The sequence below is a fragment of the Leptinotarsa decemlineata genome, unplaced genomic scaffold (genome assembly GCF_025532065.1).
Source record: "Leptinotarsa decemlineata unplaced genomic scaffold, Ldec_3_MD MMD2_tig00002159_RagTag_RagTag, whole genome shotgun sequence".
NCBI classification, from domain to species: domain Eukaryota; kingdom Metazoa; phylum Arthropoda; class Insecta; order Coleoptera; family Chrysomelidae; genus Leptinotarsa; species Leptinotarsa decemlineata.
The window spans coordinates 5022408-5048208 of record NW_027412574.1 but is presented as its reverse complement, the minus strand read 5'-3'; the positions used below and the strand labels follow the sequence as shown (position 1 = coordinate 5048208).

Sequence of the window (25801 nt, the reverse complement as noted above, 5' to 3'; positions counted from 1 at the left end):
CTAGGATAACTTATGCAAGAGAAGATCGGTATCTAGCAGGATATGTACCTACGTCGGAATCGAACCATAACAGTCTCAGTTTGGTCGATTAATTTCCAGTACCACAATACGGCGGAGACTTGCTAGAGCCAATATGAAATCCAGGAGGCCATTAAGAGTACCCAGGCTACTTTCCAGACACATAGCCGCTCGTCTACAGTGTGCACAGGAACACAGAGACTGGCTTTTAGCTCAGTGGCGAAGTGTCATTTTTTTCGCACAAAACCAGATTTGGTTTAGTTAGTGATAGTTGCGGCACAGAGTTTGGAGAGGACCAGGACGACAAAAAAGACTTTCTTTTGCTAGAGAAGTCGTTTCATATTAAGGAGGATCAGTAATGTTTTGGGGAGGCGTAAAGCATGGTCGTCGTACGCAGCTTATCCCATTCCAGATTCTATTACAGGGGATATATATATATATATATATATATATATATATATATATATATATATATATATATATATATATATATACATCAAAAAAGTCTAGGGATATTTTTAAAAATGGCAATATTTTTTTTTAGATCGCTTCAGGGAAAAAAAGTTGACGGGTGATTATTAAACGAATGTAACTTACAACAAAATTTATTAAATGGTCAAAAATACTGAGTGCGCATATAAGCAAAACTAAAAAAAATGGCTCTTCTTTGGCACCCCGAAAAAAAATCATAATACAAAAAAAGTTGGAATCAGTACAAAGTATGGCCTCCACGATGGTTTATTACGGCCCTACATCTATCGTGCATCGACAAAATGAGATTGTCAATGTCTTGTTGAAGTACATTTGCCCATTCAGCGATTAAAAGCTCTCTCAATTGAAACGTTGTGTGAATGTTACCCATATGCGGAGTAATTCTTCGTTGAAGCATGTCCCACACATGCTTGATGGGATTCAGGTCCGGTGATTGTGCTGGCCATTGCAATACATCAACTCCTTCGTTGGTGAGCCAGTCAGTCACTAGACGCGCGACATGTGGACGAGCATTATCGTGCATTAGGTGGAAGTTTTCACTAACAGCACCAGCAAACGGACGGACGATAGGTAGAAGAATGGTGTCGAGGTACTGTCGAGTTGTGAGGGAGCGATTTGGAAAAACGAGATCGGTTCTGCCGCCGATCATGATTCCGCCCCATAGCGTTACTGTTCCACCTCTGTATGTGTGGACTTCCTGGACGTGTCTCAAACGTTCATTATTTCCAGGTCGTCTCCACAGTCTTACTCGACGAGAATCTGGATGAAATCCAAATCTGGATTCGTCTGTAAACAAAACTGTGGCCCAATCATTTGCATCCCAGTTTTGATGTTCTTGACACCACTCTAATCTTCTACCGCGATTGCCTCTCGACAAAGGTGGACATCTAAGTGGCCTTCTGTTGTGGAGATCTGCTTCATGCAGTCGATTTGTGACAGTATCACGACCAATGGTTACCTGGTGCGTCTGCTGCAACACGTTAACCAACTCAGGTGCTGTGATTGTCGGTTGTCTTCTTGCGGTTAAGACCAAAAATCGGTCTTGAACTGCAGTTGTAGCGCGTCCTCGCCCTGGATGTTGTTCGGCTGGACTGCAAGTTTCACGGAAACGCCGCCACAATCGACTGATAACACTTTGGGAGACCCCCAAACGAAGAGCTACATCATTTTGTTGCAAGCCACCTTGAAGAAGCCCTACAGCTCTATTCATCTCAGCCAATGGTAAGTGATGGCGTTCCATGTTAAAGCTCAATATTTCCAGTTTAATTGCTGAGCAAGAACTGCATAGAATGTACAAATTCGACACTTTCAGATTATTCATTTTAGCCGAAAACCTACAGTTTGTAAAAAATTTGATAAAAGATTAGTTACCGTTTTTGCAGGTCACACACAGTCACACTGTGTGTGACTGTGAATATATATATATATATATATATATATATATATATATATATTCTTTGAGGAGTGCCAGATGATGACAGTACTACCAACTGTGGAAAGCGCTCGCAGATAATTAATAGAAGATATAAAGCTTCAAATCCTTTTTGTAGAATTTAATATTGAATTACTCAAAATAAAGGAAAATTTGTTGCATCAATCAATATATATATATATATATATATATATATATATATATATATATATATATATATATATATATATATATATATATATATATATATATATCCACTAATTGTTTCAATTGTTTCATTTTTGATTTGTACATCATAGACACTTGATAAAATCTTTGTTTATATATAGCACATATAGCAATTAATAGCACCCTCCCGGAACTCACACTCGTGGCCCAAGAAGGATGGAGCAACATCCCAATGGATACCATTAACGCCCTTATTGTGTCCATGCACAGGCGAGTTAACACCTTACTACAGAACAGGGGAGGTCAAACCGAATATTAATGAATTTTTGATTTCGCTCTAAAATATTTTTCAGATTCTGGTAATCATTTTACCATATAACGGAAAGTGCGTTGCATTACGACTTCTCGCTTGTGTTATTGTCAAGATAACTGTGAGAGATATTGCTGATTAATGACTTCACTTTTATCATGACACGCCAATTATGTATTTGCACAAAATCACAAATGTCATAACTTCAATTGTATTTGCGCGCACCATGCCATCTGTCATAACCTAACAAGTCAAATTCTTTGTCAATTTGTTCAATCTGAATTTTGTCTTGGTTTTTCAAATGTTTTAATATTTGTGGTATCTGGTATCTGTAGAGTAGGGAGGTTGAGTCTAGGCTCACAACACTTAGGCCACATGTAACCCATTGTACATCCTCCCGAGGAGTTGTCCTCCTAGGTCATCGTTCATCCTGCCGTTCCCAGGAAGGTGAACAGGTTACTAGGAGACATCTCCTTTATATTGGCAGGTATAGGCCAAGACTCGCCGAATACACTCTCGTTGGCAACCTTGAGATGTCTCACGGTGATCTCCGCGAAGGTTTTGGAAGGTGCAGCGATATTGCTGCCGTTGCGCGGCTTCTTCAACCTTCTTGGGGTTCCCTCCGTGGAGGTGCACAAGTGAGGGAGCTTTCTTACAGGAGCAGCCGGTTCCTTGCCTTTATTAGATAGATAGATAGATACATTTATTTGACAACTTTACACTTGAATGTTTGTTGCAAGGCAGTTAAAATATACATAGAAAAAGAAAAAAAACTAGTCACAAGTTAAAAATATTGAATCATAAATTGTGAATAAAATGAAAGATAATTTTGAACATTACATCTCCAGTTTTCCAGGAGAATAGTTCTGACTCTGTTTTGAAGGAGCTTTGAAAAGCGGCTTATAGTGATCTCTTTAATTGACACTCATCAATATTCTGACTGATATTTTCTTAAGTCTGAAGATTTCAATGGAGTGAGAGGAATTACCCCACAAAACTATGCCATAATTCATATGAGAGTGAAACAGAGTAAAATATGAACTTCTCAGGGCGTCAAGAGACAATACTTTATTTAGCTGTTGAAAAGTAAATATACTCTTACACAGCTTCTTACTCAGTTCATCAATGTCTGCATACCATGATAAATTCCGGTCAAGAGTGAGTCCTAGTAGTTAGGCAGTTTCATCGCCATTTTCAGTAGTTTCAGTATTTGAGGTCGTAAACCTTCTGGGCCTTGCTTTCATTTAATTTCAACTGATTTGTTAAGAACCACAGAGACGCCTGTCTCAGAGTATCATCAGTAATTGATGGTAATTCGATTACGTTTTTCTGAGAGGCTATTAGGCTATCTGCGAAAAGAACACATTTACCTGGTGACATGAAATGACTGAAGTCATTGAAATATATCAAGAATAGCAATGGTCCCAGAACGGATCCCTGCGGTACACTATTCTTGATAGTTTTATTGTCGGACATGTTTCCATTCACACACACACACACAGATTGAGTTCTGTTACATAAGTACAACTGAAATAAATTGAGTGGTAGCCCCCTCACTCCATAAAACTCCATCTTTTTGAACAGAACATGTGCGAAACGCAGTCGAATGCTTTAGAGAGATCACACATGGTTAATATCACATGTCACCTCTCTCAAGAACCTCGAAGATAACCAGACTCACAGTTTTTCGAATTGCATCTGTTGTTGGTCTACTCGCTCTGAATCCGTATTGATCTTCACTAAATAATTTTATATTGATAAAAAAGCTCATGAGCCTGTTCTTCAAAATAATTTCAGAGATTTTTCCCAAAACGGGAATGATTGATATTGGTCTATAGTTACCAACCAGAGACCTGTATCCTTTTTTGAAAAGAGGCAATACCTTTGTACATTTAAATTATATCCTTGATCATTGCACTGTTCATAACGTAAATATCTAAGCAAGAAGAATTTTTCTAAGATATCACTGCATCAATTATTTCTGATGGCGTTACAGGTTCAAGAAAGAAAGAAGAACATGATGATTTAACACCATTAAGTGAATCATTCGAAGTGAATTGGACTTCGGGTAGTTCTGAAATAACATTTTCTGCTATATTAATGAAGAATTCATTAAAAATATCGCCGTTCATATCACAAGTTTGGTTTTGTCTAGGGTTTCTATTCAACTCATGATTTATAATTTGCCAAGTACTTTTTTGTTTTTTTATCAGTTTCTAACAAAATCACTATATGACTCTCTTTTTGAATTTTCAAGTTTTTTTCTATATTGCTCATGATATACTTTGAATGCAAGAAGATCTTCCGCGCTTTTGGTGGTATCACAGATAGTTTTAATGCAACTGAGATTTTCTCTCATTTACCGCAAGTCATCATTAAACCATGTCATTCTTGTTTTCCCTCGTCCAAAAACTTGTTTCATTGGAAAACACTGGTCGGCATAATGTGAGAGAGCTTCTAAAAAAATGTTTACAAACTCATCTAAATTTTGTATACCAGTGTTCCAATTTATATTTATTAATTTAGATTTAAATTTGGTAATATTTTTATCATTAATTTGTTTTCTCTATATTTTTTCAGGTGAATCACTATCGGCTAGTAAACTTATATATTGACCCTAGTGATCTGACAGGCATGGTTCAATTATACCTGTTTTCAAGGCGGAGCTCTTGGCGCCCGCTGCAGGAAGTGCCCTTGCTGTTGGAGGTGATCTGCTATGTCCAGCCTCATTCCAAGCGGTATATTGGGATGGACATTTCTGTTCATCCCCAGCCATCGCCTTAGATTGAGGTGAGCACTTCTGTCCAGCCTCGGAATATAGTTTTCGTTTTTGTTGTTCCTGTTTTTGTGTTGTTTCATTCATGTGTGTTCCCACGAGTAGCAAGGGAACAGTTGGTCACCTCTGGCAGAGCCCCGCATTACCAGAGGTAGGCTGGACATGAGAGATTTCGCCCAGTTTCCCAAGGGATCGTTCGACACCGCATATAACCGTGCGCAGCACACACACCGATTTTGGACGGCCGATTTTATACCGGTCGTCCAAATTCCAATAGTGAACCACATGTAGGAACGGGACCTGGCACACACGCCGACCGGTGATCGACGCCGATAAAATACCGGTGAGCAGCCGTCCACTGCCACTGCATCGCCGGCAGTACCGGTAAGTAGTGGCGTACGTGACTAAATACACTCTTGCATACTCTCCGGTTTTTTACTGACCATTCCAGTCTTGACTACTCGGTCAAATTGTAGTTACTACGTATTAACTTAGTTTTGGTAGTGTGTGCTGATTACGATTTCAATGGGTGACCGGTAAAAATCCGGTGAGTCTACAAGCATCCGCAAAAATACCGGCCGATTTTATACTGGCCATCCAAAATCGGTGTGTGTGCAATTAGCGTTGCTTGGGTAGGCTGATCCACGATGGCCTTTTTTTGCAAAGGCTTTTGGGGGGTTTTAGGTAGCCCAACCCACGGGTTTTTTAATAGTTATTCTGTTATTTGGGTCCAGCCGTTCTTGAATTATGAATGGTATAACTAACACGACTTGCGTCTCAAATATTTTACAGCCAAAGACTAGCTAAGTACTGTCTGAAAACTTTATGGGAATTGTTTATACAGTTAGTGAAAAATTAAATCGAGATCATCTTCACTAGGGCGACCTTTGAAGTTTTCTAATCTACTTACTGTTTGTTGATTGAGTAATGTCGATCCGAATACTTATCAATAGATAAAATGAGCTTGTTTTTGTATCTGGAGCTCAGGGTATACAAATACGTCTTTTAGAAGTAGACAAATATTTAAGTTGTCGTATGTCTGTCTGTTTGTTGTTAATTTAGAACTGAATGAGATTTATACTCAGACCCCTACTGAATATGAAAAGAAAAATAGTATTTCGACTAACATTTCGCCAAAAGTCAACTTGTACAAACTTATATATCTGCTAAATCGATTCGAATTGAAAAAAGCTTGGAATATCTTCGTGTGATTGGTTTTCCCGATTAGTTGTTTTCGAAAAAATCAGGAATTTAACAAATACCAAGAGCGGTATATATCAGAAATACGCGACGGACTGTGGCTGCTCATCATTTGAGATTTAACTTTACTCTTTAAGAACATCACTGGAGAACTGCGTTTATGTGAAATAAACTTTCTGTGAACATTTTTCGAAATTAATTTAATCTCCAGCGATTCGAGTCTAACATGAATCACTATTTTCCCACACGCTCCGCTTTTAAAGCACCTTAAGGATGTTCCTGTAGCTGTGTTTTGCCTTAAAAAAACCTTTCTTTCATAATTGGTTTTTTTTATTTCCAAACATAATCTGAATTCTCCCCAATACTTTGTCGATATTTTCTACAAGAATCATTCACACTGAGAACAAAAAAAATATTTTACCAATAACTCCGAAAACTGTGAAAATATAGATGAATATAGAAATAAAAATCTTTCAAATGACTTCTTTGCTACAAAAAAAACGTAGATGGTTGAAAAAATATCGACGGAAAGCTGGGAAGTTTTAGTTGTCTCTATATTTTACTGCACTTCGCTGACGAGGCCAGTATCCAGAAACACATGTCAACGGTTTTGCCTCATTTTTGTGTTTTATGTCCGCTAATTCACCTCTTTTTGATTTAGAATAGATACAATAGTTAACATCTTTCTATGTATTTGTAATATTAATATTCCGGACCCGAATGTTACGCCTACGTGGTCAGGTTAGTTGTTGCGTTGTGGCCTATGAATGATAGGTTTCCTAACTGAAACCACAAATGTGCGGTTGGTTCCTGTAGGTGACTCCGTACGTATGTGTATTTTTTGACAAAACAAGTGTTGCCCATCATTACACTTGACTGGAGACCCAACTTCATTGTGGATTTTTTTTTGTGACCCACATATTAAATAATATTAAGTATAATTATTATTACTGATGAGATTCTTATTATTATTATCGTGAAAATCCACTACTGAGGAATACACCTCTAGAAGAAAATGATACAATGAAGGTAGAATACAGTACGAAAAAAGACTTTTAATTCAGAATCTTAAAACTAAACAAATACAAAAAATTAACAAGTGAAACTTATATGATTAATATGACTTGTGGAGCTGGTGCTTACGATTTATAAGAGATTCTATATCTGGGTTGGAAGTTGAAAGCTTTAAACGCAGGTCACTTTCCACACAAAGCCTATTTCTATATTAATTTTTCAAATATATCGAAGTGAAGAATGCCCTTTCATACAAATATGTGGTTCAAAAATCCATCAGCCCTTTTAAGGCTATGTTTTCGCGACCCACCCAAATTTCTCCTCCGACTCACCAGTGGGTAGCGACCCATAGTTTGGAAACCACTGGTCTAAATGGTTAAAACATTTAAAACTGAAGTCATTTCCGGTGGAACCGGAAACAAATCAATTAATTTCAGTACTTTTATAAATGTTGTCTCTACTATTTTTATTCACCAGAAAACATTAGAAACACAAATGTTATGTTTCATAAAAATTGGTTTTTGAACAGTTCTTTCATTGTTATTTATAATCTCTTGAATACAAAGAATACACATTTTCAAAAGATGTGTGAAGTTAATGTACCTATCTTTGAGTTCTAATATATATCATTCGAAATTGAGGTGGTAGAGCCAAAAAACGAAATTCGACAATTTTAGTTTTTTGCGAATATTTAAAAAAAACTACTGATTTTTCTCAATCTGAAAAGAAATTGAAGAATATTACTGGAGTTTTATCCCAACACCAAACTTAAATTGAAATGTACAGTGTATTTCAAACAAAATTAATTTTATTGAGCAACTGATGAATGACTGAAGGCAACCTTTCTCTGTCTCAGTGAACATTGGGCAGATAAAAAGCAATACATCGAAATTGAAGGCTATCAAGTGGTCGGTAAATTCTGTAGAAGTACTCATAAGCATGGAGGAACGGTTATTCTAGTAAAAAATGAGGTTTTTAGACAATGTCAAAATTTAGACTACATATGTAACCTATCAATCGAGTTGACATTTGAATGTTCTGCCATTTCATTTGGCAAGGACACTGCCATAATATGTTTATATAGGTCACCAAACAGTATTATCAACTTATTCCTCGTGCAACTATCCTCACTATTGAACATATTTACGGACGAGTTTGAAAATGTGTTTATATGTGATGACTTAAATATCGACCATTTAACGAAAAATGTTAATACATTTACGCTGTACGACATAATCGAATCTTATGGATTGATATCTCTTTTTGACGAATCAACAAGAATCGGAACGTTAGGCAAGCATGAAACTGTTAATAGTATAGATTATGTTTTGACAAACACTTGTAGGACTAGTTTGCTTCTTGGTAATTTTGATCTATAGGTATATCAGATCATTATTCACAAACGATTACCTGGACAAAAGACGTAAACAATTTATCTACAAATACTATCAAATCTAACGAAAAACGTGAATTTGGAAAACTTAATGAACTCTCCAAAGCTGAATTTAAGTCGTTTCTTAAGGGTAATATGGAATTCCTTAATAAATTTGCATGTGTCACCTTTGCAATATAAACGAAGCATTTGGTAGTTTTTGGGAACATTTTCACTGATGCTTTGAGACAGCCTTCCCCAAAGTTTCAAAATATAAATGCCAAAAGCAGATCAATGAAAAAATTAATCTTTCTTCATCATTGAAGCGTAAAATTGATGACCTCAAGTACTTGAATCATTTGAGGAAACACGAGAACTCTGAAATTTGTAACAATGCATATAAAATAAATAAGATAGCTGTTGAAAATGAGATTCGTCAGGAAAAAATCAATCATTTTATGAAAAAAGTCAATGAATCCAGCAACAAAAGTGAAACACTTTGGCATATCATTAAACAGCCTTCTGAAATTGATGAGAACAAAAGTATTTCTATAAATCATGATAATAATTTAATTACTGATGAACTAAAAGTCGCAGAAACATTCGGAAAATATTTCTCGAATATTATAGATGAAAAAATTAAAATCCATTTCAAAGAAGGTCATCTAGGGATGGGAACTACAATGCCAAATGTCAACACAACAATGTTTTTCTTACCAGCCACAGGGGTAGACGTAAAAAATATGGTGGAATCGCTACCTAATAAAAAAAGTACGGGTATAATGAGATTTCTATCGAACTTATAGAAGAATGTATTGATACTATATGTGAACCAATTGCGCACCTAATAAACTTATGTATTTCTTTTGGAGGCTATCCTGAACTTCTTGAAATCGCACTATTGATACCGATATTGAAAAGTGGCGATTGCACTAACATAGAGAATTATCGCCCCATATCGATTATCAGCGTCTTCTCTAAAATCTTTGAAAAGATTATATCGCGCAGGATAAATGACTACCTGGAAAGATTCGACTTGATAACCAAGTGCCAACATGGCTTTCGAAAACATCATTCAACGGAAACAGCAACACTCAAATTGGTTCAACAAATCCATGATTCAATCAATGAGAAAAAAGGCGTTGTGGACTTTTTTTCGACTTAAGTAGAGCTTTCGATACTCTGAGTATTGAAATAATTTCTAAAAAACTCTTCAACATTGGTATCAGAGGCAATATTAATAGGCTCATCGTGTCCTTCTTATCTAATCGATATTTCAAAGTGAAACAGAATGATACATTATCTGACGAGTATTCTGTTACAACAGGAATACCACAGGGTAGTATTCTTGGTCCACTGATATTTTTACTGTATGTCAATGATCTTCCTGATAACATAAGTTATGCAGATGATACATCAATCATCTTATCGAGCAAAACACCAGATGAAATGAATACCCAAGTCAACACTGTACTGCAAGAATTCTGTGAGTGGTGTTTTGAAAACAGATTGATTCTTAATGTCAATAAGACTGTTTGTATTGAATTTGCGTTTTCTCCTCGAAGTCTACATAACTTCACCTTCAATTTTCTCAACGAATCTCTGAGAGCAACAACTTGTACAAAATTTTTAGGAACAATGATTGATTCCCTTTTCACATGGAGAGAACTCATAGAGTTTACATCTAACAAACTGAACCAATCTTATTACCTAATAAAATCACTGAAAAGTAAACTACATACCAAATCTCTACTAACGGTTTATTACGCAAAATTTCACTCCATAGTATGTTGCAACATTGCTGTCTGGGGATTAGCTACTGAAATTGACAGAATATTCGTAAAACAAAAGGCACTGCTACGATTAATTCTTAACCTTGATTACAGAATGTCGTGTAGAGAAATATTTCGAAAGAATAAAATATTAACTGTGGCAAGCATATTTATTTTAAAACTGATATATATCCATGAAAATAAAAGGCTTTTCGACCTACGATCGGAAGTACATAAATATAGTACTAGAAAAAACTATATGCTCACAACTCGAAAACATCTCTATACAAAATATGAAAAGTCTCCTGTGTTTGTTGGAACGAGTATTTATAATAATAAATTGCCAAACAGTGTAAACACACTGCCACCAATTGCCTTCAAACAAAAACTCAAGCCATTTTTATCGACAAATTGCTGTTATACTCTTGACGAATTTTTACTTGAAGTTGAAAATATTTAATATTTTTTACAATATTTTTTATTTTATTTTATTATGTTTTATTATGTACTGTATATACAGGTTGTAACTAAATAAGTGTAAAACATTTAGGGAGGTGATTCCTCATCGAAAAAAAGATAGGATCTTTCATATTCCTTGTTAAGATACAGCCCCTTAAAGGGGGTACATAAAATTTGTATAACAATTTTTTTCACAAGCAATAAAAAAGTTACAATATTGAAATTGACCTGACGTTTTGTACTACCAAAAAGACACTCAGCCAGAAATTATTTGGTTTACCCCATGGTTGTAAGTGGTGGAAAACGGAACCCCTAAAATGTATTTCCAATGTAACTTTTTGTCTCATCATTTGTTTGCCATTAAAAAATGTATATTCGTTGGCCTGTTTCATTCTAAATAAAAAATGTCTCTTGGGTTTTTTGCCCAAAATAAACCAGTTCGCAGCAAAACATTATTTTACGAACAACTACAGAGATATATTGTCATGAATGCGAACTGGATTTATTGTTATTTTGTAGTTAGTACCTGCATTAAACGATTAAAGGGTAACAAAACTAATTTAGTAATAACAAAACACACAACATGTAGAAATTATAGTCAATGTTCAATATGTCTACCTTCTGACCTTTCAGTGCTTGTGAAAAAAATTGTAATACAAATTTTATGTACCCCCTTTAAGGGGCTGTATCTTAACAAGGGATGCTCCAATGAAATTTCTTTATATGAAAGATTCTAACTTGTTTTCGATGAGGAATCACCTCCTTAAATATTTTACACTTATTCAGTTACACCCTGTATATGTACATATATTATACTATTTGTATTTACTTTTTATTTAACGTATCCCATCTATGTAATGTAGCATCAAAAATAAATAAATTCTATCTATCTATCTATCTATCTAACACTTCGACACGTATTTCGATCACCAAGTGATCATCTTCAAGAGGAACATTATATTAGATTAGATTAGACTTTAATCTTCCTCTTGAAGATGATCACTTGGTGATCAAAACACGTGTCGAGGTATTAAAATAACGATTTTGTTAGATTAGATTAGAGTTTAATCTTCCTCTTGAAGATGATCACTTAGTGATCTGAACACGTGTCGAGGTGTTAAAATAACGAATTGGTTAGATTAGATTAGAGTTTGATCTTCCTCTTGAAGATGATCACTTGGTGATCAATACACGTGTCGAGGTGTTAAAATAACGGTTTTCTGAACACGTGTCGAGGTGTTAAAATAACGGTTTGGTTAGATTAGATTAGATTAGAGTTTGATCTTCTTCTTGAAGATGATCACTTGGTGATCGAAACACGTGTCGAGGTGTTAAAATAACGGTTTGGTTAGATTAGATTAGATTAGATTAAAGTTCAACCTTCCTCTTGAAGATGATCACTTATTGATCGAAACACGTGTCGAGGTGTTAAAATAACGGATTGGTTAGATTATATTAGATGAGAGTTTAATGAGTGAGTGGGTCTATTCGACCCTCCACCGCAACCCGCAAGGGTTCATTGCGGCTCACACCTATTCACACTCGACCAAATAAACCCAGCTTCTTAACTGATGGTAGTAGTACGGTTCTGCCGAACTCTAAAAACCTGATTCGGTGCCTAGCGGGACAGGCACAAAGTATGTGCTCTGCGTATGATGATTTAAATGATAGTGATCTGTAAGAAGGCCTGTTAGGCATCGTAGTTCATTCCTACTGTATTCCAACAACTATTTGGTAGCAAGCTGCGAAGGGTCAATAAACGCCTTGGAGTGAGCCAATTCTGGAAGATTCTGCCAGAAGTTTATACATATTCTTGCCATCCAGGTGTTCAATCTTTGGCAAAGCCTAAAGCGATGCCGATGACAGGTTCTGGTCTGATGAAGCTGCTTGCAAGGGAGTCAGCAGCCTCATTGCCTTCCAGGCCAGTATGTCCAGGAATCCAGACCAGAGACAATTTGTTAAGTCTTCCTATCGAGGAGAGTCGTTTTTGGCAATTTGCTACCAATTTAAACGTTGCTCGGTAGGAACCAAGAGCTTCCAACGCCATTGGCTGTTCGAGAATATATTTATTGACTTGTGTATGGGGATGAATTCTTACGATCTCTTCGCACACAATTCAAAAGCGTAAATTTCCGCTTCTTTAAGGACAAAACACAGTAGTGATTCACATTGGATTTGGATCACATTGGATTTGGAAAAACGTTCTCAGGAAGTTTATTCCATATAAACGCAGTTCTCCAGATAAAAGAGGTCTTAAACAGTAAAGTTCGAGGTGTACTGAGTTGAACCTCAAAACGATAGCAGTCCGTCGCGTATTTCTGATATGTACCGCTCTTGGTGAAATCAAATGTGCCAAGTCACTTGAACACCTCCCGTGAGTGTATCTATAGAAGAGAAACAAATCTCCAACCTTTCTTCGATGTTCCGGGCTATCAAAGATGCATGTGATGTTCGCGTCTCCAATCAGATAGATGGCTCTTTTCTGGATGGAATCCAGAAACTTCAGGGTAAGTTTTGGGGGCAGAGTTCTATACATGGGAACAATATTCCAAAGAAGGTTTGATCTAAGCTTTATAAGGCATCAACAGTGGATGAGGTGTGTATAGTTTTCGGTTCGGAACAGTGTTCCAAGCTTTTGAGAAGTAGCCTTTCAAATTAGGAATTGTCTGACCTGACATTATTAATTCCGATGCAGAGCCATTTATCTCCTTGCAGAAAACCGATGCCTGGGTTTTTGTGGCATTAAATTGAACCTGGTTACTTTCACCCCAATTCGAATTCACTGCTAGATCCTCATAAAGATACGCAACCTCCCGCTGCCGGTGAAAATGTGTCCTGGAATCCAAATGGAATGACGGCCCAAGTGTGCTATCGTCAGCAAAGCAATATATTGGATTCTCAGTTTTTTCCAATAAGTCGTTGATATATAATGAAGACAATATTGATCTCTGGGGAACACCAGGCGTTGATGGTGAAAGTATTAGAGAGAGATATCCATCGACGGCCACTTGCAGGGATCGTTCTTTCAGGAAGCTGGAGAGAGAGCCATCTACAGAAATAATCCGACAAGACATAGCATCCAATTTTGGCCAGCAAACCCTCATGCCACACACGGTCAAAGGCCTTAAAAATATCAAGCGAAACAGCTCTTGATTCTCTATGTTACTCGATTGCGTTATTCCAAATATGGGTGACATACGATAGACTGTCGTCAGATGATCTTTGTTTCCGAAAGCCATATTGATAATCGTTCAAGATTTCGAAGCCTTCCAAATATTTGAGAATATAGTGGTTTACGACTTTCTTTATAATTTTTTATATCACTGATAGCAAAGTGACTGGTCTATAGTTTTTCGCTTGTATTAGTGGTGGAATTGTGGATTTTATAAAGTTTTGATTAACAGCTGTAGCTACCGACCAAAATGATCTAGACCCGTTGGGATTGGCAAGCAGTTTATCCCTAATTCTCCGATTGTGAAGTTTTTCGCTGTTTGCAGCTGTTGCGAGCATTAACAAACCTAGTTCAGTTTTCGGCACTGGGATTTTTGTGCCACTGCGGGTAGGCGAGATTTTTGGAGACGAAAGCTTGTTCGCAATTTTTGTTGAACCAAGGTTTGCCGTTAGAAGGTCGTTTCATTGAAAAAGGAATATATGTATCCATGAATGATAGAATAACTTCCGTGACTTCAGAAGCACAAGTTGATGAGCTGAAACAAACATCTAGCCAGGGAAAATTTCGGAAATGGTCTTGAAGATCCTCCCATTCAGCTGATCTGTAATGCCCAACTTTGCGCGGCTTGAAATACAGTCGCAAAGGATCCTAGGCAGGTTGATATCTCTGTCCTGGGTCTGCGACTGAAAACACCTAAACGGTACTATCCTTCCGTAATCCCTATCATGAAGGTGAAGAATTTGGCGTATCCTGTTGCATTTGTACTCATTTTTTTTTCAAATATTTTCGGTAGATTTAAGAAAATCTTTACTTCATGGGCAATTTCTTGTAAGAAAGTCACCAATCCCCATGACTGACCAATTTTCATGAGGTAATATTTGCTCAACCAAAACATTTTTTGATTCCTCAAACTTCCAGTAACAACACATTTTCTAGTTTTATTTCTGTCAAATGCACCACCATATCTCAAATTTCTGTCTAATCGTAAATAGTCCTTTCATTTGTATACATCTTTTATATGTAACCAAGTGCATCAATGTCTTACAGTTCTTGACAGATATCAACAACTCATTTACTTTTCCTGTCATACAATAGTTATTTATTATACAAGGAAAAAGTATTAGATTGTAGCTCGAGGTTGTGTTGTCTTGTCCAACTTTTCCTGTCATATAAACCAAGCAAAGCCCATGCGTTTAAAAATAGCAAATGAAGTGAGAAGCTATTCAATTTTACCAAATTACAAAACAAGGATTAGTGATATACAAACATTTCTAAAAATGAAAAATACGAATGTTCATTGTGTTGGAGTATCTTCTTATCAAAATTATTGGGTATTGTCCAAGGTATGCCAATAGTTGAATATGTTTTGAAGAAATAAAAACAATTCACAAAAAAAACTAACTATAGGATAGAACCTAATCAAAAATTGTTGTCAGCGAGGATGCTAGTTATTTTTAATGAACCGCTATGAGAATATATAAAATATGATATACCTCCAAATTGTGATTTTATCGCTTTATGAATATTTGCAATGAAAGAGACAGGTCCGTATTCCAAAAAAAGTTGATTGTGGCCGTGTTGACACGAAACGTTCGAATACAGTAACACTTTTTTACATTTTTCTCTATCTTCTGAGATAAGAAGTCTACTTGTAAAAAACTAAAACAGCATTTTTGATGTATAACTTGAGAGGAGTGAAAGTTCCTGTAAATTTTCTGTGACATCGTCTTCCTATCTGTTACGGTTTAGTAGAATATAGCTATACCACATCATAAAAGAAACGGGTCTTTTTATTGAGAGCTTTTTATCTTCAAATCTAGATAATATCAAGTGTGTTGAAGATATCACTGAAATTTTTAATTCGTTTGAAAGATCTGCTGATGCTATTATGTGTGGAATATAACATCGTTCAAAAGTCCGCCACGGCTTCTTTGGTTGGAGCGATCCGAAACGTCCAATTCCATAACTCTGGCGCATAAATCAGGCTGAATTTGACCGATGACATAGGTTATGTTGGCTTTAAAGACCGCTTAGATTTGTGGCTTATTCGCATACACCCCACAAGAAAAAGTCTACCGGATTCAAATTGCACGATCTCGGTGACCAGTTCACATCACCTCCACGTGATATGATCATGCCCTCAAATCACTCGTGCAGAACATCATATAATTCAGGCCGAAAGAAGTTGGTAATCATCGACCTATAGTGCTCGCCCTTGACAGTTGTAACCTGGCCAATGTCGTTCTCAGAGAAATATGGAGTGATTACGCCGCCAGCCCAAAATCCATACCAAACAGTGCCTTTTTCGGGATACATTGGACGCTCTTGGAACTCACATGGATTGGTATCGTCACAAATTCGAGAATTTCATATGTTCACGTACCCATTCATCCAGAAATGGTACTCATCGCTGAAGATGATGTTTCGATGACAGTTCACATCACCTCCTTGTGAGATGACCATGCCCTCAAATCGCTCATGTAGAGTATCCAATGTGGCATAAGCTGTGTGGCATGTAACGTAGCGCCAGAACCCATTCAGCGAACACACGTTGTTGTCTATGGTAGGTTACCTCCAGTCCCTGGATCAGTTGAATTTTCTACGGTTACGACTCAAAATTCGCCAAGTATTGGTCTGCGAAAGGCTGAGTTCTTGTGAGCGATGCGAAATCGACTGCCTTGGATTCTCCTGCACACTCCCACAGACAGCAGCGATGTTTTCGTCAGATCTTGAGTTTCGTCGACGTACGCATCCTGTTAGGTTCAGCAAAATAGTAATACTCCAGCCAGTATCCCCCTATCAGATCTCCTTCTTTCCCCCCAACCCTGCTTCTGCATGTGAGAAAATGGTAAATAGATTATTGTTATTGTTGACAAAGTTTATGGCGACCCTAAAATGGGCGAAGCGCGCGGTACGTTGTCCGAACAGAACACATATTTTGATTGAATAATTTTATCATTTGCACGTGTTATTGAATGTTATTTCCGTCCTTGTTGATTTGGCAAAAAATAGACTGAATAAATGACAACTGATTTGATATATGTAGTTTTAACAAAACGGCTGGTATTAATTGTCAAAGTTCGGAAGTTCCTGTTGGAAGACTCTATATATACACCATAAAGCACAACTACGTGAAAAAATCACCGAAAAAGTATTACCATTAGTGAATGGAAAAAATCATGAAAACAAATTGAATGCATTAAATATGAGAACTAGCGAATATTGATTTCCAATGAATTTGTATATTCTTGTGGTGCTGGAGTGCCTTGCTGTTGAAGTGGACTGTATTTGTATCGTTATTTCTGTACTCCTATCGCTACCACTCGAATCTGTGCTGGTTCTGGTAATTGAAAATGCTGTTGCATATATTTAATGAATGTATATTTTACGGAGTTACAAAAACCAAAATTTCTAACTGTCGTTGTTTGACAAGCTATCTTCTGTCGTGATGACAGTTGTCGTAAAACATGACAGCGGCGTGTCATATAAGAAATTTAACAGAATTAAAAGAAATTAATTGTATTCAACAAATATGTTTGCGGAGTTTATGAATTGTTTGCTAATAAAATACCAAAAACTTCACGAAGTTGAAATATATTAAGGCCATACGAATTCTCGTTTATTAATCGTTCAGATGAGAAGGGCATATCAGCCATGAAATCTCCAAGTATATATGGAATACGCACAAAAGTTATTTGAGAAGTCGCAAATGAAATTAAGCTACCTCTTACATACCTTATGAGTTTTATAGTCGCTCCTTGCAAATGTATATAACCTTGTTATTACACAAATCTACAAAAAGGGTGAAAAACATTTTCTAACAACAGACCCGTATCTATTCGTAATTACTTGTCTTACGGACGAAAATATTCGAGAAAGTACTTTTTAATTAGGCATAAAATAATATCTAATCCAAAAAGCAATCAGTGGCGGCTTCTCCTATGAGGCAGTGCCTCACCAATAATTTGCAAATTAAATAAATCACAAATTTATATTATTTTACTATTTGCATTCATTATTATATCAATTAGAATTATTATTAAATTAGTAAAATACGGTCCTGCCGCCGTCCGCCGTCAATTACCGCGTTTCACTATAAATATCATCCATCTCATTTCTGCTTTAGGTGGTATATGGGTAGAGGCTTGCCTCTGCGTTTCTTTGTCTAGCGTATTACAATTGTTCTGTATGACACAGCCGAATCTATAAATAGCTTTAAAATGTGCGTAAAAACTTCGTTTTCAGAGGCAAGCCTCGTAAGCGACACGAAAATTAACGAAAACTGACCGATTGTCTTTCGGGGAAGGGGCGTCTAATGCTAGTAATACTATTTTTAGATTAACAGGTTGAGTTTGAGTTGAGGGTTAAAAGTGCACAGTGACAGTGCACACTTTTTTATTATAATAGATAGTTTTCGGTTCGGTGAGCAGTGAATCTCGGTGGTTTTTCTAAAATATTACATTACAACATTACTTATTACCGAAAAAAAGATTTAGCGGGACCTAGCACAGTGTCACAACTTCCCCAGGTAAATGTAAACATTCGCAATACTTGTGATCTTGTTAATATTTGTTGTTTTGCCAGTGACAACCGCGTCAACAGAAAGAAGTTTCTCCGCGCTAAAAAAAATTAAGAATTATGTTAGAAATACTACTGGCCAGGCGCGTAATATGTAGTAATATGGCAAAGATACCAATTGAAAAAGGTTTTATAAAATCACTAGATGAAAACGTTTTTATAGACGAGGTGATAGATCATTTTGCTGAACAGAAAAATCGCAGAATCCCTTTAATTTATAAAAAACTTTAATTTTTTGGACGCACGTTTTTCTTTTATGGTTAATATATTTTCACATTTTTTCACAACTCCTTATTTCACGCAGGGTTCATTTTTTACTTTATTTATAAATTGTTTCAAGTTTATTTAAGAATCTATATTTATTATTTAATATCTCTTTATCTTTTCACCAATCCCTTTTCCTCTATTTCTCTCAATCCCATCCCTTCCGCCCTTTCCTTTCATGGCAAGAATGCTCTACACCTCCACGTTGGATCTTGCTGGACAGTTGCGTAATAAATATTTCTATAGGAACAAATTGTTCGATAACATAGCCCTAGCTTTATAAACAATTTTATTTTTTTTAAATTTAATGTTATAATTTTATTTACAAATGGTATTACACAACTGACGAAGTAGAGTGACCACTAGACTAACTTTAAATTCTAACTTTGCTAAAAAAAAATTTTAACTGTGCCTCACCATTTTCAAATACCACGAGCCGCCACTGTAAGCAATATGGCTTTCGAGAGAACTTATTAATAAACGATACAATTGCATACTTAACCGAAGAAGTTTCCAGGTCTTTAGATAAGAGTCAGTCCAATTTATGGCTGTTCCTAGATTTGACCAAGGCTTTTGACACAATAAGGTATGAACAGTTATTAGGACAATGCAATAAAATGAGGAGAACCGAACAAGGTATTCACTAGTTACCTTTCTGACAGAACTTAAATAGTAACAATCAACTATACACTAGGTGAAGAAGAAGCAATCAACCACGGAGTAACTCAAGGTACTGAAGGCTTTTAACATGATCAGGCATGAACAGTTGTTAGGACAATGTAATGATATGAGGAGAACCCAACAAGGTATTCACTAGTTACCTTTCTGACAGAACTTAAGTAGTGTCAATCACCTCTATAATAAGTGAAGAAGAAGCAATCAATCATGGAGTACCTCAAGGTACTCCATGGTACTCCTTTACTAGATTATGTATACTTGACATCAAGGAGGGTTTACACAGTGCGTTAAAACGTAACACTTCTCTGCAGCGATGACTCGTTACATATGCTATTTATACGACATAAAACAGATTATACGAGATGAAATAATTCACACTACAAAAACTGAATACATTACAAACTCGAAATTTCGAGGTCAAAGTCTTAAATTCGAGTTTTTCAAGAAACAAATAATAAAAATATGTGGCCCTTCTGGGCTTTCGTAAATTCACGTGGTAGAGTAAATATGACAAAGGAAGGTGCTTCAGTTTCCATAGAATATTCGATGAAAATATGTAAATTTTGGAAACAGTCATTCACTCAGTCTCGTAAAATATTCATTTTCCACAATGTTCTTCAATTCCAACTTGTTTTTTGGACTCGGTACCCAATTACTGAATATGGAATACTGAAGAAATTAAAGAGCACAAATAAGCTTGATTCTATTGTTTTATTTGGTCCACAGATATTTGAATTTGATATCGCTAAACTAGCTTACATATATTTCCTTCCTACGAATAGAATAGAAATAATTATAGGTTTTCACAAAGTAAGGAATATTGTGCTGTATAAAAATAATGTGTTGAATGAAATTGTGGTAAGTGGAATTCAAAATTCTAATCAACTCATTTCAGAAAAAAGTCACCGCCAGCTTTGTTCCAATTACCAATACAAATTTATGTTCGACTTCATCCAGTGATAGATGATGAACATTGATAAATCCATTGATAGAGTTGATTGAACTTTGAACTTTTTTTTCTAAGAAACATCGATCCTAATAATAAGGAATTATAAAAAATGGTGTTGATTCAGGCGACTTAATATATTGTATTCATAAATTTATTATTTATTGTCTGTTGAATCAAAATTGTCACAAACGTTATAATAAAACTCAGGACTACAGAGAACCATTCTAGTTTGGCCTTTGACTTTTGGATGCACAATGAAATAACTTTCAAGAGGATAGATTGAGCGATGCATTTGTGCTGTTTACACTGTTTAGATTGTACAGTACAGAAAATTAAAAACTTTTTTATAGTTTGATTCTCCATAGGAACAGCAAAATCAAATGTGTTCTAGGTGGGTGTCCGTTAATCTCGAACGATATATGTTTTTCAAAAAATTTAATTTTGAGAGATATTTCACAAACGTATGTTAAGCCAAACATAGTGGCAAAATGTATAGTTAGTTTCTTGCAATATTCATGTTTGGCCCAAAATTCTTCAGTGGATACCGTTTTATACATTTGCAAAGACACGTCTTCTTGCAAATCAATTATCCCTATTTGAAGTGATGGATTTGACAGATTCAACAACTTGGTAGCCGCATCTGTTCATTCTGCCACAACATCAAATAATTCGCACAAACACACACAGGCTAGATAGAAAACAAGTTAACTAGGCAAGTTATTGAAGTAAAATAAGTACTAAGTTGAATTATATATGACTCAAAAATATTATTTAAATTAATAAAGGTATATATACACGTTATCTAATAATAAATTTAGCTAAACCACTAAAATTTGAGACATTCTATGGAGTGCTTGAATTATGTCAATATTTATTATACAAAATAGTTCTATTTCAACTATTAGTGTAAATGATATATTCGATGGAATCATTGCCACAAGATGGCGGTAGCGTTTACGCACAACTAATTGAGAATATTAGATATTTGCTAATACATAAATGATCATATATCGAGGACGTTTGAAAAAAAGGAAACCAAGATAAGTACAATTTCTTGGCAAAATTATTCAATGCCATAGGTTACTAATAAATAGAACTTATTCAAGTAACACTTTATTATGGGATTTCCACTGAACTGACTACTGAGTAAATTCTACCTAATTAGATTACAATTGAAATCCTATGACCTTCTACCCACTTAATGTCTGATAATTTTACTACAGTTCAGGTATATACTAATTAATTTTTGTTCTAATGAGGACTGAAAAGTTCGTCCTTTTCATGCCCGTATACATTTGTACATCACAATTTTTACTTTTTCCAATTCTGAATTCAACTTTCCAGTAGGTTCATCATCAGATCATGGTTCAATAATGCATTCATTTGCTTTTCATTGCAAAAGTCTCTGATGATTTGGTTATATGGGATTCTATGAATAGTTATTTATAACCTATTAGTACAGTTTAATATCGAAATAGATCATTTTTAATATAATTAAATATACGATTATTATTCCTAATTTTGTGAATTTTGAAATCTATAATTAGGTTATGAAAAATCAAATTTTCAATGGTTATATCCCGAGCATACCAAGTTTAATAGGTTAAGTATGTGACACATTCAGTTTTAGAAATTTTTATAACCACGACTAGAGAGTATACTAATCTGATGACGATTTTATCTTAAATTATTATACACATAAAATCAATCTGGTTTAACAATACCTCTTTATAAAATATGAGCCTCTCTCACAGACCGGGTAACTATGGTAGTTACTAAATTACAAAATCAACTCTGGTAAAAGTTTCTGAAATGTCGTAAAGAATATCAATCACGAGAGTTTACTATTCCTTCAAGTTCCCATAAAATCATATTGTGTTGAGCGAAAACACACTACACTCAAAAATGAAAGTGTTGAACGATCAGAAACGACTGCATTCAAAAGTGACGATGAAGAATTATCTATTGAATAATTGAATGAAAATTCACTTTGCGATGATGAGTCCGAATATTCAGAAGAACAAACCCTTTGTGCAATATGTTTAGATATAGGCAAAAGTGTGGAGATATGGTACCGATGTATTTCATTTATATTACAAATAATTCATAATATTAACAACTAATATTTATCTAATTCGACTATGTTGAGCTTCGTAAAGCAGAATAATTAAAAATTATGGCTTCCATTTTATATATGAACATTGAATGGGCTCTCATTTCCCGACGTATCAGGTAATGAGAGGAATGGAAATTCTCTTATTTCAAGAAAATATATTATTGTAGTTGATTCTAAATGTGAATATTTGATACTGAAATGAACAAGGTTTATATTCCTAATTAAAATTTATGAAAATGAATATGAATATGAATATGAACTTTCATTTGTAACTAACGTTACTGCAGTTTCGTCCTATATGGACATTTTCAAACTTAGACATATTAGATAAAGCCAAAGTAGACTATATCACTTTCTTTGAGGTTTCAACAGCTTTCGATGTGTGCCTGAATCAGAGTTACCTACAGTTCAACAACAAATTGTATAAACAGGATTCAGGTTTACCAATGGGCTCACCCCTTAGTCCACCAGACATATTTATGAACAACTTGGAGACCAAGATAGTAAACTCCGACATGGGTAAAAAACATATTCATTTTTTGTACAGATATGTAGACGATATTCTTGCCTGTTTCAGAGGTACTACACGACAGCTGAACCAATTTATGACATTCATGAACAATCCCAATAGCAACATTAGTTCACACTCGAAACAGAGATAGAGAAACAAATAAATTTCTTAAACCTGGCCATTACACACAATCATAATAAATTCGAGTTCAATGTTTTCAGAAAACCTAGCTATACAGACATGACCATCCCAAGCGATTCTTTCCATCCAGACAGTCATAAATTAGCAGCCTACAATTCAATGCTGCACAGAGCATTCTCACTGCCTATTTCTATCTGTGTAATTGTATCAATTTCCCTAGCTAGATTGTCTGCAGACAATCTAGCTAGGGAAATTGATACAATTACACAGATAGGTCATAATAATGGTTTCAACGCAGATACTATCCAGAAGTTAGTCAGGAAACAAAGCCGGAAATTCACTGGCAGATTAATATATCCTCAGGTCAAACAACCAGAAATCAAGAAATGGGTAACGCTAACATATTTATTGAATATGAATGTAATTTTTGCAAACAATCTTACTTATTAGGCTCCAATTACCCCGTGCTCCAGTATCAGTCAGAACTGAATTGTAGATTTGGTATGTCTCTCAAAACACTATACAATTCAGTTCGTTATTTTCGATAGAAAAGATTCTATGCAACTTCCAAGTTTAGAGGCATATATTCTTCAAATAAATAATCGATTGAAATACATATCTATAATTTCTCTCAGACGTTTTATGTCCATCATTATTATAGCCACTCCATTAAAAACCTTTATCGTTGGTGACATAAATATAACGTGAATATCTACTATACTTATTTTGTTATACTGATTAATTATGAATACTTTTTTTTAATTCTCGCCAAACTGAGTTTCCTATATAAATATTATACGTATTGTTTGAACATAAATAATTTTGTCCCAGCTTCAAAAGACTTCTGATTTCAAACAATATGAAAGTATCACCTTCGAATTATAAAATTATACCCAGGGATGCATTTGAAAGTCTAGAGGCCCTGGGGCAACGAAGGAGTGGAGGCCCTATTGTTCAAAACTAATTACTCTAACATATAAGGAATAAGGTAACACGATGGGCACCTTGTTTTTTTTATAAAATTGAATTTTTACCTTTCTGCTGAGAAAATCAAAAATTTTCAAAAGGGGAAGCGGACGAAAATCGACGCGTTCAATAGATAGTGTCGTTTGAAAATTTCCATTCAGATGATTTCGTCAAATTATTTTTAAAGGAGAAGTTTTAAGGATGACCTGCAGGGTCAACCGTTTTTCAATTACAAATTACACATTGAAAAAAATATTGCCACGGAAATGCTTGATCAAATCAAAAAGTGATAGTAAATGGAAACTTGCAATCAGGGCTTTCTGATATATCGATAACAATATTATTACGTTCGTGCAAGTATTCTTAGTGAAAGTACAAAAAAAGTTCGGGAGAAAAAAAGTAAAAGTGGCCGATCCGTCATAATTTGGATATTTTGTATCTTTATTGTGAAGGCCCCTCTCCTGTTGAGGCCCCAGGGCACCAGGCCCGCCTGCCCTCCCCTAAATCCGGCCCTGTACCTATCCCCACACCGTGGTCCTTTGAACTGAAAATTATTGATATGGCTTACAGTTCTGAATGAAGAACAAAAGTAAAATTGAAACATGAAATTGCTTCTACGATCAAACTCAATACTTTCAAGAAAGGTAGGTAGGTAGGTAGGTCTAAAGTGAGTGGGCCTTTCAACCCTCCACCGTAACCCATAAGGGTTTATTGTGGCTCACACCTATTCACACGGGGCAGGCACAAAGTATATGCTCTGCAGTTTCATCAGTTTCCAGACAGAAGCGACACACACTGTCTTCCGACAGTCCAAGTCTCTGCATGTGATGATTCAAATGACATTGACCTGTTAGAAGGCCTGTTAGACATCGTAGTTCATCCCTACTGTAGTCCAACAACTGTTTGGAATCAAGCTTCGAAGGGTGAATAAATATCTTGGAGTGAGACAATCCTGGAAGATTCTGCCAGAAGTCCATAACTCTTCTTGCCATCCAGGTGTTGATGCCAATGACAGGTTCTGGTCCAATGAAGCCGCCTGCAGTACCCTCCTTTGCAAGAGAGTCAGCAGCTTCATTGCCTTCCAGGCCAGTATGGCCAGGAATCCAGACCAGAGACAATCTGTTTAGTCTTCCTATCGAGGAGAGTCTTTTTTGGCAGTTTGCTACCAATTTAGACGTTGCTCGGTGGGAGCCAAGAGCTTCCAACGCTTCAAGAAAGGAGCAGAGATATGATATGTGATATGTGCATATTTAATATTATTTAGTATTCAATTTGGAGTACATATAGTTCAGATATTATCTGCTATGTATTATCCGAGAATGTAACGACTACCCCATTTTCACAAAATATAATCAATGTTAAAATTGTAAGGGATATATTTTTAGGAGAGATTTTTTTAACATAATTAATTTA

At 35.7% G+C, this 25801-nt stretch overlaps 1 long non-coding RNA gene across 1 annotated transcript; it reads left to right on the top strand.

The window, feature by feature from the left end:
- The first annotated feature begins 19133 nt into the window (after nt 1-19133).
- Nucleotides 19134-20590, top strand: LOC141483004 (uncharacterized). The gene is made up of 2 exons (XR_012465851.1): nt 19134-19663; nt 19722-20590. It is a non-coding gene; the product is annotated as an uncharacterized lncRNA (long non-coding RNA).
- Nucleotides 20591-25801: the final 5211 nt, after the last annotated feature.